The following is a 13,874-nucleotide window of genomic DNA, read 5'->3' as shown; positions in this document are numbered from 1 at the left end:
AACCATGTTGATAGCACCCTGTGGGCGCTCCTTACAGGGAGGGTACTGTCATGCCTGAATTACCGGTATTTCCTTGTCTCTTCCGGGTTGACGGAACCTAGCCACACCCCCTTCTCTGACGCGGTCTCCCCACGCTACATAATGCGACCGCGCCAGATACAAGACGCTGGATTATTGAACAGCGTTACCGCGATATCAAACCGGCTAAAGATTTTCTTCAAACCTCTACCTGTGAACCGAACCGGACTGGAAATCTACATACCTTCCTTCTCCTCTCCTCGACCACGGCTAGTATCTGGACCTTCCTCATCCTGTTTGCGAAACTTCCGTCCCCGGAGGAGAACTCTGGGAACCTGATTTTTGCCCTTGGAAGCTAAGTAAATGGCTAAATCCGTAATAAGAGCTTACCTGCTCTCGAGCCTGCTAAGCATTCCTGCTACAGCCTGCTCTCAAGTCCGTTAAGCATTCATGCAACATCCTGCTCTCAGGCCTGCTATCTCTAACTCCAAAACGAATCTCCTGCTTCAACTTCATTCTAATTTCCTCCGTTGCAAACTCCAATGTGCTATATTGAATGTATGTCAGAAGCTGCTTACTCCATTTAAACAAACAGCGAAGTAATTAAAGATACAGTACCTTCATTCCATAAATGAATACACAGTTCCTATTCTATTCTCTAATTATCCTAGTCAACAATCTAAGTCCTATGAGATCTGCAGTTGTGCTCCATATCAATATATGTAAGCATTACAGTAATGCATTGTGTGTTTTCTGTGTGCAAGGGGTGCATTGTGTGTGTGTGATGGATGTCAATATCTCCCCCCTCCCTTGTCACTCTTTTCTCCCCCTCTCCCTCCCTTGTCACTCTCTTCTCCCCCCTCCATTGTCACTCTCTTCTCCCCTGCTTGTCCCTCTCTTCTCCCCCCTCCCTTGTCACTCTCGTCTCCCCCGTTGTCACACTCTTCTCCCCTCCCCACTCTCATTCCCCCTCCCAACCCCGTCAATTCCCCTCCCTGTCAATTTCTCCCCCCCCCACACTGTCAATTTCTTTCCCCTCCCTTTCAATTTATTCCCCCCACCCTCCCTTTCAATTTATTCCTTCCACCCTCCCTGTCAATCTATTCCCAACCCCCCCTGTCCATTTATTCCCACCCCCCCTCCCTGTCCATTTATTCCCACCCCCCTCCCTGTCCATTTATTCCCCTGTCCATTTATTCCCCCCCTCCCTGTCCATTTATCCCCCTCCCTGTCCATTTATTCCCTCCCTCCCTGTCCATTTATTCCCCCCCTCCCTGTCCATTTATTCCCCCCTCCCTGTCCATTTATTCCCACCCCCTCCCTGTCCATTTATTCCCCCCTCCCTTTCCATTTATTCCCCCCTCCCTTTCAATGTATCCCCCCCCCCCCTTTCAATTTATCTCCCTCCCCTACCTATGTTGCCGAGCTCTGTATGGTCCGCGGGTACAGGGAGCCTTTGTTTCCTGTACCCGGCCGGACTAAAAGGAAATGAACACTCAGTGTTCACTTCCTGTTAGTCCGGCCGGGTACAGGAGACAAATGCTCCCTGTACCCGCGGACCATACAGGGCTCGGCCACGCTACAGTGAGGGAGTGACAGGAGGGAGCGCTGAGCACTTCCCTCCTGTTAGCCCCTCTCCTCATGCTGCGCCCGGGTGGTGCACCCTCACGGATGCTCCAGCCCGGGCAGAGCTGCAGCCGCTTGAGGCTCTCTGCAGATCGCTCGGGCGGCTGCAGCATGAGGGGGGCCAGAGCTCCTGGCGGTGCCACTTCCCAAGGGGCGCCCTAGGCAAGCCGCTGGGCCCTCTCCTGTCATAGACCGAAAACTCGACATGTCAGTTTGCCCTATGGCGATTTAGGCAGCCCCAGACCGTGTGAGGCCTTAGCCGGCCGCCTAAATTGCCTAATTAGGAGTCAGCTTTGGGTGAGGGGTTAAAAAAATTGCAGCAGCAGGAGCACAGTTCTCAATCATTCCTGCTCTTATCCCCATGGCTGTGGAATGGGAGTAAAACTTGAATTGGTAGTGCACAAATGTCCTCTCCAACATTAGGAAACAGAGGGCTCCCTTAGCTGCAGGATGGGGCATTTAAACTTTAAATGCCTAGGTCTTCCACCATCAATCAAACCTGCCTACAACTGATGTGGGACTAAAAGTATATTTCTGAATAACAAAAAAATGATTCCAAATAGTGCGAAACTTAAATAAAAGTGCTTCCCCAACACTCAAAAGGTAATATAACGATACGAAAAAATATACCAGTTCAAATAACCCCTAGTGCATAAGTCTAAAGATGTGAAATACAAACTTGTACTTAATTCAGTATGGTTTCTGAAATCCCAAAACAGTATGAGATTCCTAAAAACAAGAAATTAAAAACGCATAGCGTGAAATGTATTGGTGATAATGACTGGTGTATTGGGTTAGAACCATGCCACATATGGCTATAAAATCTACTGTCTGATGATGGAATCCAGGGAAAACAGATATTCCTCAAACTAATATTGTATTGCAACAAAACAGAACGGCAAATGTATCGAAGCAAAATCTCTGGGTACTATAGAAGGATGGTGGTATAAATATAGAATAAAATATACAATAAAATATACCACTCCCCACCATAAGTAATCCAGAATTAGAAGCAACGAAAGTCTGTTAAAAAGACTCTATATATCAGCTGTATACGTCTTCTTCTAGTGCTGTAAAATTCCTTCACAATCTGTATTTTTATCTTGTCGACAAACAAGAGAGATGTACGTCCAATTTCAATCCATTCATCTCTAGCCATGACATCACTTAATGATGTCATCCACCCTGTAAATGTGGAACGCATGCCTGGAACGTGGCGTCATTTTGATCCTTTACGTGACACCGTGTCCGACGGCACACTCCCACAGTTCCATTAATAATAGCAGGGATTACAATGAATTAAATTATTTAACAATGTTTGGACAAACGATATCAAAATTCTGTTATATTCTTTATTATTTATTTATTATAATTATTATTTATATAGTGACAACAAATTCCGCTGCGCCGTACATCTAAATATTTTTTTCATTTTGGATTAACCAAACTGGGCAAATTAGTTTTTTTCCCCATGTAAAAGTCTAATATTGATACTGTGTGCAAATACACATAAAGGGGTAATCTAAGCACCATACCCACTATATGTTGTTGTAGTACCTATGGTACTAAGATTGCACCTGTAAGTAAGGCTGCAAATGTATGTTTGTTTATTTTATATTTTGTTTACATATAGTAGTTTTATCACAGTTTCATATATTTAATTATTACTAAATAGAGATAAGTTCTTTAAACTCTCGGATTTCTCTTAGATAAAGATACAAGTAGTTCACAACCATTTATGGTGTTATCAGAATACACATTCAGAAATTTTTTATTGGATTGATAGCGTGTTCCTTGCAAAGCAGTGTATTTTTCTTCTTCACAATATCCGGGTTTAGAATTAAGTGCTGATGAACAGCCGAGGTTATCACGAGACAGTTATCTTTAGTTGAAGAATTGTGCTATCCAATTTTAGCACAAGGTATCAGTGGAAATATTAATTAAAAATGCACTGATTACACATGCATCACGGTCTGTTCCACCTCACTTTATCATAGCTTGGCACACACCATCGGTAAATATTGTACAGGTCATCCATGATCAAAATTATAAGGAAATGTTATTCAGTAGTTTCTATATGACCACACACATATTGATTTTTTGAGACTTTAATCTAAAGTGTCATCAATATATCAATCCAAAAAGAGTGCTTTATAATGATAGCCAGACATATTTTCAGGCAAATATGTCATAAGAAATTACCTACCTCTGAATATTTAACTTACTATCCCAGGCTTTAGCCAAGTCCATGTGTTCTGTAAACTCAAACACATCAGGGAAGAATCCCTCGACAAAATCAACCTGGCGGCAAAATGGCGACGACAGACAGGCAAGCTAACTCTTCACCACCCAGCCCAGCACCGTCCAAGGGATCTTACAAATCTCAAGACACATTACAAGAGGGTGATATCAAAGAACTCCTGCGAAACTTACCGTCAAAAGCGGACCTGGCGAATATGCTAGGCAAACTGGAAGCGGCTTTCCAATCAAAGGTGGAAATGCTGAGCTCCAACATCTAAATACACCACAGGGTCACTGACCTAGAAGAAGAACGGGATGTGTTACAGACCCAACTACTGCATCTCGCATCCACAGTAGAGACTAATGCACAATATATGACCGCCATCCAACGCCAGATGGATGACTTGGACAACAGGGGCTGCAGGAACAACTTAAGGGTAACTGGCCTACCAGAAGCCCAAGGGGAAGATATAATGGCATCCCTCACAGAACTTTTCAACCTCATTCTCGGGGAGGCCATAGACAACCAGATTCTACTAGACAGGGCACACAGGTAATTACGTCCAAGAGGATCAACTACAGATATGCAGAGAGATATCATATGCGGAGTTCACTACTTCACAATTAAAGACAACATTATGCGGGCCTTAAGAGACACCTCACAGCCACTATTATTCCATGGCAATCCAATTAAGGTGTACCTGGACCTTTCCGGGCTCACCTTACAAGCCAGAAGGGCATTGAAGCCAGTCACAGAACACCTCCACAACCGTAATATCAAGTACAGATGGGGATTTCGCTTTGCACTGATAGTGAACCATATGGGAACCACGCACTCTATAGCCTCACATTTAAATGTGAAGCCCTTCCTTAGGGCCCTGGAATTGCCAGACAACCAGGTCCTAGACTGGTATGCACCCCAACCAAACCGGAAACAATGTCGCTCCCGCAACGACAAAGATGGACTACCCCATTGAAGAAGAGGAAAATAGACCCACGGTTCATTTCGCTTCAACGGAGACAGCAGCCAAGCCTGGGAGGATCATCTCGTTAGTGAGGGTCTTCCCTTTAACTTCCCTTTATCTTGAAGGATTTTTCCATGGGAGGTACAAAGCGTCCAAAGCCTGCAATGGACAGGCACTATGGATACGTGAATCTGCAGAAGGTACCAGCAAGCTCTATTATACCGGGACTCTAGGCCAGGACTAACAGTGGTGACACTAACACAAGAGATACATGACCTGATATCTTTACAAGCAATCCCAAAAGACAGCATGAGAGACTACTTGAGGGAAGAGACATCTTACATAACACAACTAAGACAAGAGACTGTATGATATGGACAATCCTTCTGTAGACAGATCCAGACATATTCGTTAGTCCACGAACAGGTCTTAAAAATCACTCGATCATAGTGCAACATTGGTTTAATGTATGAAGGCATAATGGTTGATAGGGTATACTAGTAATGTTGAAGTTGCCCTCACACGCAGAATGCCATTAGCAGGTAGAACAGCTGACCTTGGGCAGATAACAATGCTTGTACCCATAACAATGTTTTGTACCCTCCCTTCATTCTACCATTCCTCCATTCATCCCCTCCCATCTTCCCCCATCCCTCTCTCCTCCCCCTAGTCTCCCACTCATATCATAACTATACAAGTGGATTTATCCTCCTTTTGTTTTCCACATGTCACACACCCAGCAGTTTCATTATAAAACTCGATAAGTGAATTATGTAATACTTGACATGCTAGACGATTGATTGTATATTGCAGTTCTGTGTTTTGTTTTTCCAAGGTGTAAATTGACTTGAATCCGTTATACTAACAGGGAGTGCACACACTCTTAAGACAGGCTTTAGAGGTGATATTGCTCTTTCACACATTGAATCCAAAACGACCACAATTCACATACATATGCACAATGCAAGGGGATTAAATACCCTAGAAAAAAGAAAACTGATTATCACTTTCGGGGAGAAACTGCACCATCCCTACGCAATCGCAGATACCCGACAGGTTACTTCAGTCACTACACAGGAGCTAAATCTAGGGGACTGGCGATATTGGTGGGAAACCAAGTCCCGTTCACTTTCCGAGACAAACAAATCGATGAAGCAGGGTGATACATATTCATTAAGGGGACGATAGGACACTCTATGGTGACACTAGCAAATATGTATCTCCCCAACAAGAAACAGTGTCAGGCTTTAGGAAAAAAATTGCATAAACCTTCTCTCTTTCAAGATGGTATTGTCATGATACCTGTGGTGTTTACCTCAGAGGAGGTTAGACACCTAGACATCATTCCTCAGAAAGGGGTTTGTGCACCCGATCGATTCGGTCTTTCAGGCTGTTTACACGCCGGCCGCGATAACCCCGCCTCCTTTTATGACGCGGCACTCAGCTGACGTCATGACGTCAATCACGTCACGAACCACCAGAAATTGCAAATCAGGACATTTTGGGGGCGTGGTACACAATTAAAGAACCAAGGTATAAAATAGTTGGATTTGCAATGATTCATTGCCCTGTCGTGATTCTAGCTAGTCTGGTCACTCAGTGCTCTTATCTCTCTTGTGTCTTTGGTTATCGACTCGGCTTTGTATTTTCGACCCTGCTTACTTCTGTTATCCTTTTGACTCGGCTTGTTTCTCGCTTACCTGCTCTCTCGTTCCCTCGACCTCGGCTTGTCTCTGACCATTCTTTGCCTACTCCTTATGTTAGTCCAGCCATTCTAAGGTCCGGTATACGTACCTTCTTCTGTTTGCATTCTGCGTGTTGGATCCCTGTCACGATCCTGACAGGTATACTCATAATAGGAGGTGACATGAGCATCACTCTAGACAGTGATTTAGACACATCCTCACTGTCCAAGCACTATTTACTTCCCGCCCATGAAAGGCTACATACCATGCTTCATGACGCACAATTATATGACGGTTGGAGAACGGTTCACCTGAACAGAAGGGACTATTTGTTCTACTCCCCCCCCAGGCTCATACACACATATAGATATGATCTTCCTACAACATAGACATCTCCCACTCATCAAATCCGCCACATATGGCGCAACAACATGGTCGGACCACGCGTCCTTAACCTTAGACATAACTATCTTACTGCCACGGGTTTCACCTCAATGGAAACTAAATGATCTCCTTCTTAATAACCAGGACACCATATCAAAATTAAGGGAATCCACACAGAGATATTTTGAGGAAAACACTCACCCCGACACCACAACAGCCTTGTTGGGGAGGCCCACAAACGTGTAATGCGGGGGGAGCTAATCAAAGCCGCTTCAGTCCAAAAACATAAGAGAGACACACAAATCAAAAGGCTGACTTGGGAAATCAAAGCACTCGAAGCACAGCACTTGAACAATAAATCTCTAACAACATATAAAAATCTAACTGCCTCCCATTCAGAATACATATATATCACACACAATGACACTACATGCCAGCTAAGATCCACAAAATACACGCAGGAACCCAAGGCAACTGTTGGAGATGTCAACAAATAAATGCACACTCAGCTCACATTTGGCGGCAATGCCCATTAATCATTAAATACTGGCAACGTATACATACAATTATACAGTTCGCACATACTGTTCTCACCAGAATATATACTGTTTCACCTACCCCCGCCTCAACAAAAGCGAAAAGAAACAATACTACTCACAGACATCCTGGTAGCAGCGAACCAACTCATCCCAGTTAAATGGAAACAAGCAGAACCTCTCTCCATTAGAGAATGGATCCTTAGAGTAGAAGGGATAAAACAAGTGGAAGAAATCACCTATGCCACCTCAAAAAATTACAACACTTTCGCCCAAATATGGAGACCCTGGAACACCTTCATACAAAATGGTAACACAACCCTGCAAGCCCATTAACCATATTAAAATGGTCCCATATAAGTAGAGAACTAGAGTTATCCTCTAGGTTAAAGGGATTAACAATAATTCTGACATGTCCGCAACCTTGCAGACAAATATCCGAAACAGAACTAAAAATCACAGTTTGAACTTAATAATTATTTTATATGATGATAAGTTGAACACAAACACGTGTATTGTTAACATTATTTCAACTGTCACAAGACATGCTCCCCGAATATATTCTATATTGCTATGTTATTACCAAATGTTAAGAAACTTTAAAAATTCATTGTGAAATTCTGTAAGTTTTCCATTTATGCGATCACAATTGTATTTTTTTAATTTATGTTTATGTGAAAATCAAATAAAAATTATAAATAAAAAAAAAATGAAAAAATTAAACACCACTTTTAAAACTGCTAGAAAAAGGAAAACCATCCTCCACCAACTCAATGAGATTAGAATTGCCTCTAATTAGTATATACTGAAGAGTGAGCCAAATCATCAACTGATTGCACAAACAGGTTAAAATAACAGAGACAGTTTTATAGTTGAATTGAAGAATCTTCTGTCAGCTCATATCACTTCATTAAAACTCACTGCTTAGGGAATAAACCCCCATGTGTTAGGAGAAATATCTACGAATAGCAATCCTTAGAAACTCCGCAAAATCCGTGATTTAAAATAACGCCAAAAGTTGCATCAGAATTACAATAAAAATAGTATTGATATCATGGTTGAAATGTCTTCCACCACTTTGTTGCCATCTCATATCTCGGAACGATATATATTAAATGAGATCTTGCAGTTTAAAATTGCAGAACATTGAGTTAATTATAATCTCAATAGCAGAGCTGACTGTAAATGTTCCTTTAGTTATTTATGTAGATTGATGGCTGAATCAACAACTAATCTCTTTCTAAATGATTTGTGGATGGGGAAAATATATATGTTACTCATGTGGAATAATACACCATTTAAAATAGATGCAAATCTGTGTTAGGGACATTGATTTATTGAGAAAATCTCTGTTTCTAACAGACACAAATGATCACACAAAGACAGGGCTAAAAGTAATAATAACAGAGGTAACAAGGGAGAAAACATTATGAACAAAGAATGTTCTGTCAGTACAAATGTATTATTCTTTCTTCATAAGGGACAAATAGGACATCTGACTATCTGATTGGTGAATGAAACAGGTTGGTAAGGTCTTTGCCAGCACTGTATTAGTGAACCTTATAATAAAACAAACAAACAAATAATAAAAACAAACAAAATAACATAGTGTAGTATCCTCTTAAACAGTGTATGACACACCGATATAGTGCACAAAATAACATAGTGTAGTATCCTCTTAAACAGTGTATGACACATCGATATAGTGCACAAAATAACATAGTGTAGTATCCTCTTAAACAGTGTATGACACACTGCTATAATGCACTCACAGAATGTCAGGATAACAATCGACTGTAGGGTGCCACCCCCGATAGCACTGGGGGGCTAAACATAGTCCTCCTCTCCTTCCCTTTTTCAGTATTCAGGAGTATGAACAGAGCAGGAATAAGGGAAATAGTAAAAAAAGCTTTATTTATTGCCAATGGTTAAAAAGTATATGAGACAAGGATAAGTCCTACGCGTTTTGTTCCAATATTGGAACTTCCTCAGGGACTTAGTAAAAATCTAATAACATCACAAGTTTACAAAATGCAGTAAACCAATAATAACCGCCTGAATGACCTCCCCCAACATATACATTATATAGGCATACTCTCTGACAGTTCATTGGTGGGTCGGTGGGTGTTTCTTGAGTTAAATATATATATATATAATTATTTGTTTATTTTCTATTTATTCTATTTAATTGATAGCTTTATATTTATTTACAGACTAAATATGACTCTGGCATCTTATACAGGACAGAGTCCCTTTCAAAGTACCAATTTTCATAGTTAAAATACAACCTAAAACAAATGTAAGTCCTAAACAGTTACAACAGAAAATAATGCCAAAAATATATATTAAAAAAAAAAAAAAATGATTGGCGGTGATGCCAACCACTAATAAATTCCCCTTGATGTAGCACCAGGATTATTGACATTCTGTCATTGTGGTGTATTTTTGGTCTATAGTTAAATGATTATTATGCTTTTGTTGCACAAAGCATTTTAATGTCATATCACAAATCCAAAGCCACAGAATAACTTAGGGAAAAATGTCTGCAAAACGTGCCATGCAACACATACTGGTAGAAATTTGCAGTGTTTTGTATGAATTAACATCCTCAATAAAAAGTCTTAGTAAACCTGTTTTTTTTTTTTTTTTTTTTTTTTAAGCACGGTCATTCACTAAACACCTTTCATGCAAGCAAATGATAATTTGAAGTACTATTTGCCCACACGAGCAAATCGTTAAATAACCCTTGGCAATGGGAGGCTTAATTATGTGGCGGCTGGCCCGTGCTTGCTAGCCACCATATTTAAAAGCTAAAATAAACAATTACATTAAATAATAAATACAAATACTATGGGGTTTGTAAAACACACATTTTACTATTACACCTCTCTATGCCCCCGCCTGCTGCATGCATGTCTGCTAAATGCTTAAACATTGCTCCCCAGTTGCTAGAAAAAAAAATCACATGGAAAATGGGACATGTGAAATTAAACTCTCACCAGGTGGGAACTTTTAAATAAGATATTGCAGGTGGGCAGATTAGTGTCCATCCCCTGCCCCCATGGCCAGCATGTGGGGTTATGGATTAAATAAATGGGGGGGCATTTCTTATGTTCGCCACTGCACCTGTTCAGTGGGTGGGGGCTATTATAATATTCAGGGGGAGTAGCTAATGACCTCAACCCATGGCCATCACCCATTGGTGGCAGGCCCTACTTATAATATTCAGGGGGAGGACATAATGACCCCACCCCATGGCCATCACCCATTGGTGGCAGCCCTACGTATAATATTCAGATGGAGGACCTAATGAACCCACCCCTATGGCCATCCCCCATTGTTGGCAGCCCTACTTATAATATTCAGATGGAGGACCTAATGACCCCACCCCTATGGCTATCACCTATTGGTGGCAGGCCCTACTTATAATTTTCAGGGGGAGGATCTATTGACCCCACCCCATGGCCATCACCTGTTGGTGGCAGGCCCTACTTATAATATTCCTGGCTAAGTTTTTAGTTATTGTTTTATTTCAATATTCTAGTCCATTCCTGTTCTGCTCATGGGATTTGCATGAAAAATAAAGCATAAAGCATATACTCCCAGCCACAATTCATTAAATTAAATCATATAGTCAAGTACTTTCTGCGGATGGACCCCTTATAATTATATGTCTGATACCGAAAACATCCTCCCCAATAGTTGTATTAATTGTTTAAGAAATAATATAAGTAAACATAGTAAGAACATTGAGATTTATTTTTTAGTCCTGTAGAAAACACAAACCAATCAAATGTCTTTATTTTTATGAAGGTTTATGTATACAATACAGTATTTACATATTTAATTGTATTTCAATTAATTATGTTTAATTAGTGCAATTTGTGATCAAAATTAAGAAACTATTGTAAGAACAAAAAAGGATTAGCTGATGAGTGGGTTTGACAAGCCCTCTACAGTTTTCGAAACATTGTATGTTTTTATGTATTTTTTTATCTTTGGGAAGAAGTAATGTTACTGTATAGTATTTGTTAGTATAAATCTACTGCACATTATAATGTAATGGTGATAAAAGGACCACTTCAGTTATCTGAAGTGGACATGGTGCCTGGAGTCGGTATGTGCATCATTTGATTATGAAACGCTACACATGCAGAGTTTAACCCCTCTGTTGCCCAATTCCAGCTCCGGTAGCATCATTAGCTGATCATTAGCCAGCCTGGGCTAATTATACTCTCAGCCAATGAATGGCGACTGGATCAGATACCGGCTTCCGTACCTTTGTAGAAGTCAGAAACTTGTCATCAGCGGGAAAAGAAGCCTCGGAGCCAAGCAGGAACTGAGGTAAGGGACAAACCATTCCTAAATCATTAGCCTGATGTTTATCCTTGCCTTGTCTCCATCACTCGGGGATGGACTTTTTCTGTCGCTGCTCCTATCAATCTCGGTCCTCCTGAAGCATATCGCTAATTAGCCAGGTTTAAAACACTGCCTCTCTCTAAGGGCAGTGTCAGTTCATTGACTCTGGTCCCTGTTTTTGTGTATCTTGATCCAGTGTTCTCCAGTGTTCTCCAGACGGCTCCTGACCTTGGCTTATCTCATTGTTTACTCTGACCTCTGGCTTCCCCTGACTTCGGCTTTCCATGACTACTCTTCTGCTTGTCCTTGCCTGTACTGTGACTTGGAGCTATATCCCTGCACAGACTCACAGCCCAGGTGGCTTCTTAACTGGTCACCTTGGTCTGTGTTTATTTGCAAGGGTGAGCGTATAACTCCAGATAAGATCCTGACACTGCTTCAGAACAGACCAGGAGTCCAGCGTGGCCTAGGTAAAACACCTAGGTAAAAAAGCTGTTGCCAAACGGTTTGCCATATTACCAGGGAATGGAGCCAGTGTTCTATTGGTATCATAACTACTAATGCAGGCTTTCTAGTAATTATTTAAAGAACACACAATGTGTCCGGTATTTGTGGACACTGGCATCTGTGATTCTAGAGTGAGGACAAATACATGTATTTTTACATGTTTAGTAAAAGTTTGGTGGTGTTCAGTATTTTTCTTTTTTTTATACTTTCCCAATTCTACATAAAGCTTTTGAAATGAGCAAGCATAGCTTACTACCTCGGCAACATCCTTTAGCAAAGTTTTCAATTAACCTTTTTTTTTTTCCAATTTTTCTAAAAATACTTAAGTGCTTACTATATATAGTTTAGTGTAAGTAAAATCAAATAATTATGAGTTGTTTTAAATTGTTCTGGACTTTCTGCTTATGTCTATTGTGCAACAGTATAGACTATAATTTAACTAAAAGGATAGAAATCTGTTTGTGCAGAGATCGAATTCCTCTTTGACTGATTGAAATGTTCTAATAGAATTGCCTGTTAAGAAATCAATAACTTAAGTTGATTTTTCTGTTTTCTAGCCATGTTCCTAAAACATACACAGCAGAAGTAACACAAGGATATAATTATATTGACTAAGTTGGCATCCCACCTTTTCAAAAATTCCTTTAAGCTTGATTAAATCTGTGTGTTTTTGTTTTTTTTAATACCAAGCTAGGAAGTGTTTCAGATCAAAGGAGGGATTTAGTGTATGCTGTTAAAACCAGAGCTTGCATGTTATGAGTAATTAACCAGCAAATGGAACTGAAGTTACTGCTTGATATTTATTATTTCCTTCAGTGAGTGTTCTTTTCAAAGTAAATTAGTCACTGGCTACTGATTATGAGACACCTCATACAAATAACGTGTCAGTGATCCCCAAGAACCAAAGCGTGGAACCTTATTTAGCATCAGTTGGGGACATACCAGGACCCTTTGGCCCATCATTATTTTTTTATCATTCGTTTTTTTTTTTGTGCGAAATAATACAAAACAGTCGCCTGCTGTTCCACAACAACAGAAGCAATTATGGCAATTAGAATCGTGCACAATTTTGTATAGAGAGGAAATCTAAACTGTTATGTCCTAGGCAAAAGACAACTAAATATTCAGGCAGGAATGTTACCCTAGGCACATATGTGTGTACTAGTGAATGGAGGGTATACAAGAACAGACATCTAGGTGGCTAAAGCCTACATCCCCTGGGGGTAGGAAGATACATCTCAGTGCTACCAAAGATACACAAATTTGCCCCTGAGTGAATGGGTCCCCACTCCAGGCCTACAGACAATATCCATGTTTCCATTTCCACGTAAACTAGAGGGTGGGGAATATAAGATGGGCATATATAGCATAGAATAGCATACCACTATTTAGCTGCTGATTGGTAAGTTCATGTGATTGCAGAAAACTGTCTCCAGCAACCAAGGGCTGAGCTTAAGCCTTGGCCCATCAGTTTATATTTCGACTTCACAGGTTCCTATAGGTGAACATTTCATAGATCGGTCTGTATTTTACAGATTACATTAAGTAACAAT

This window comes from Pelobates fuscus, chromosome 2 (genome assembly GCF_036172605.1).
Source record: "Pelobates fuscus isolate aPelFus1 chromosome 2, aPelFus1.pri, whole genome shotgun sequence".
Classification (NCBI taxonomy): domain Eukaryota; kingdom Metazoa; phylum Chordata; class Amphibia; order Anura; family Pelobatidae; genus Pelobates; species Pelobates fuscus.
This window is presented reverse-complemented; position numbering follows the sequence as displayed.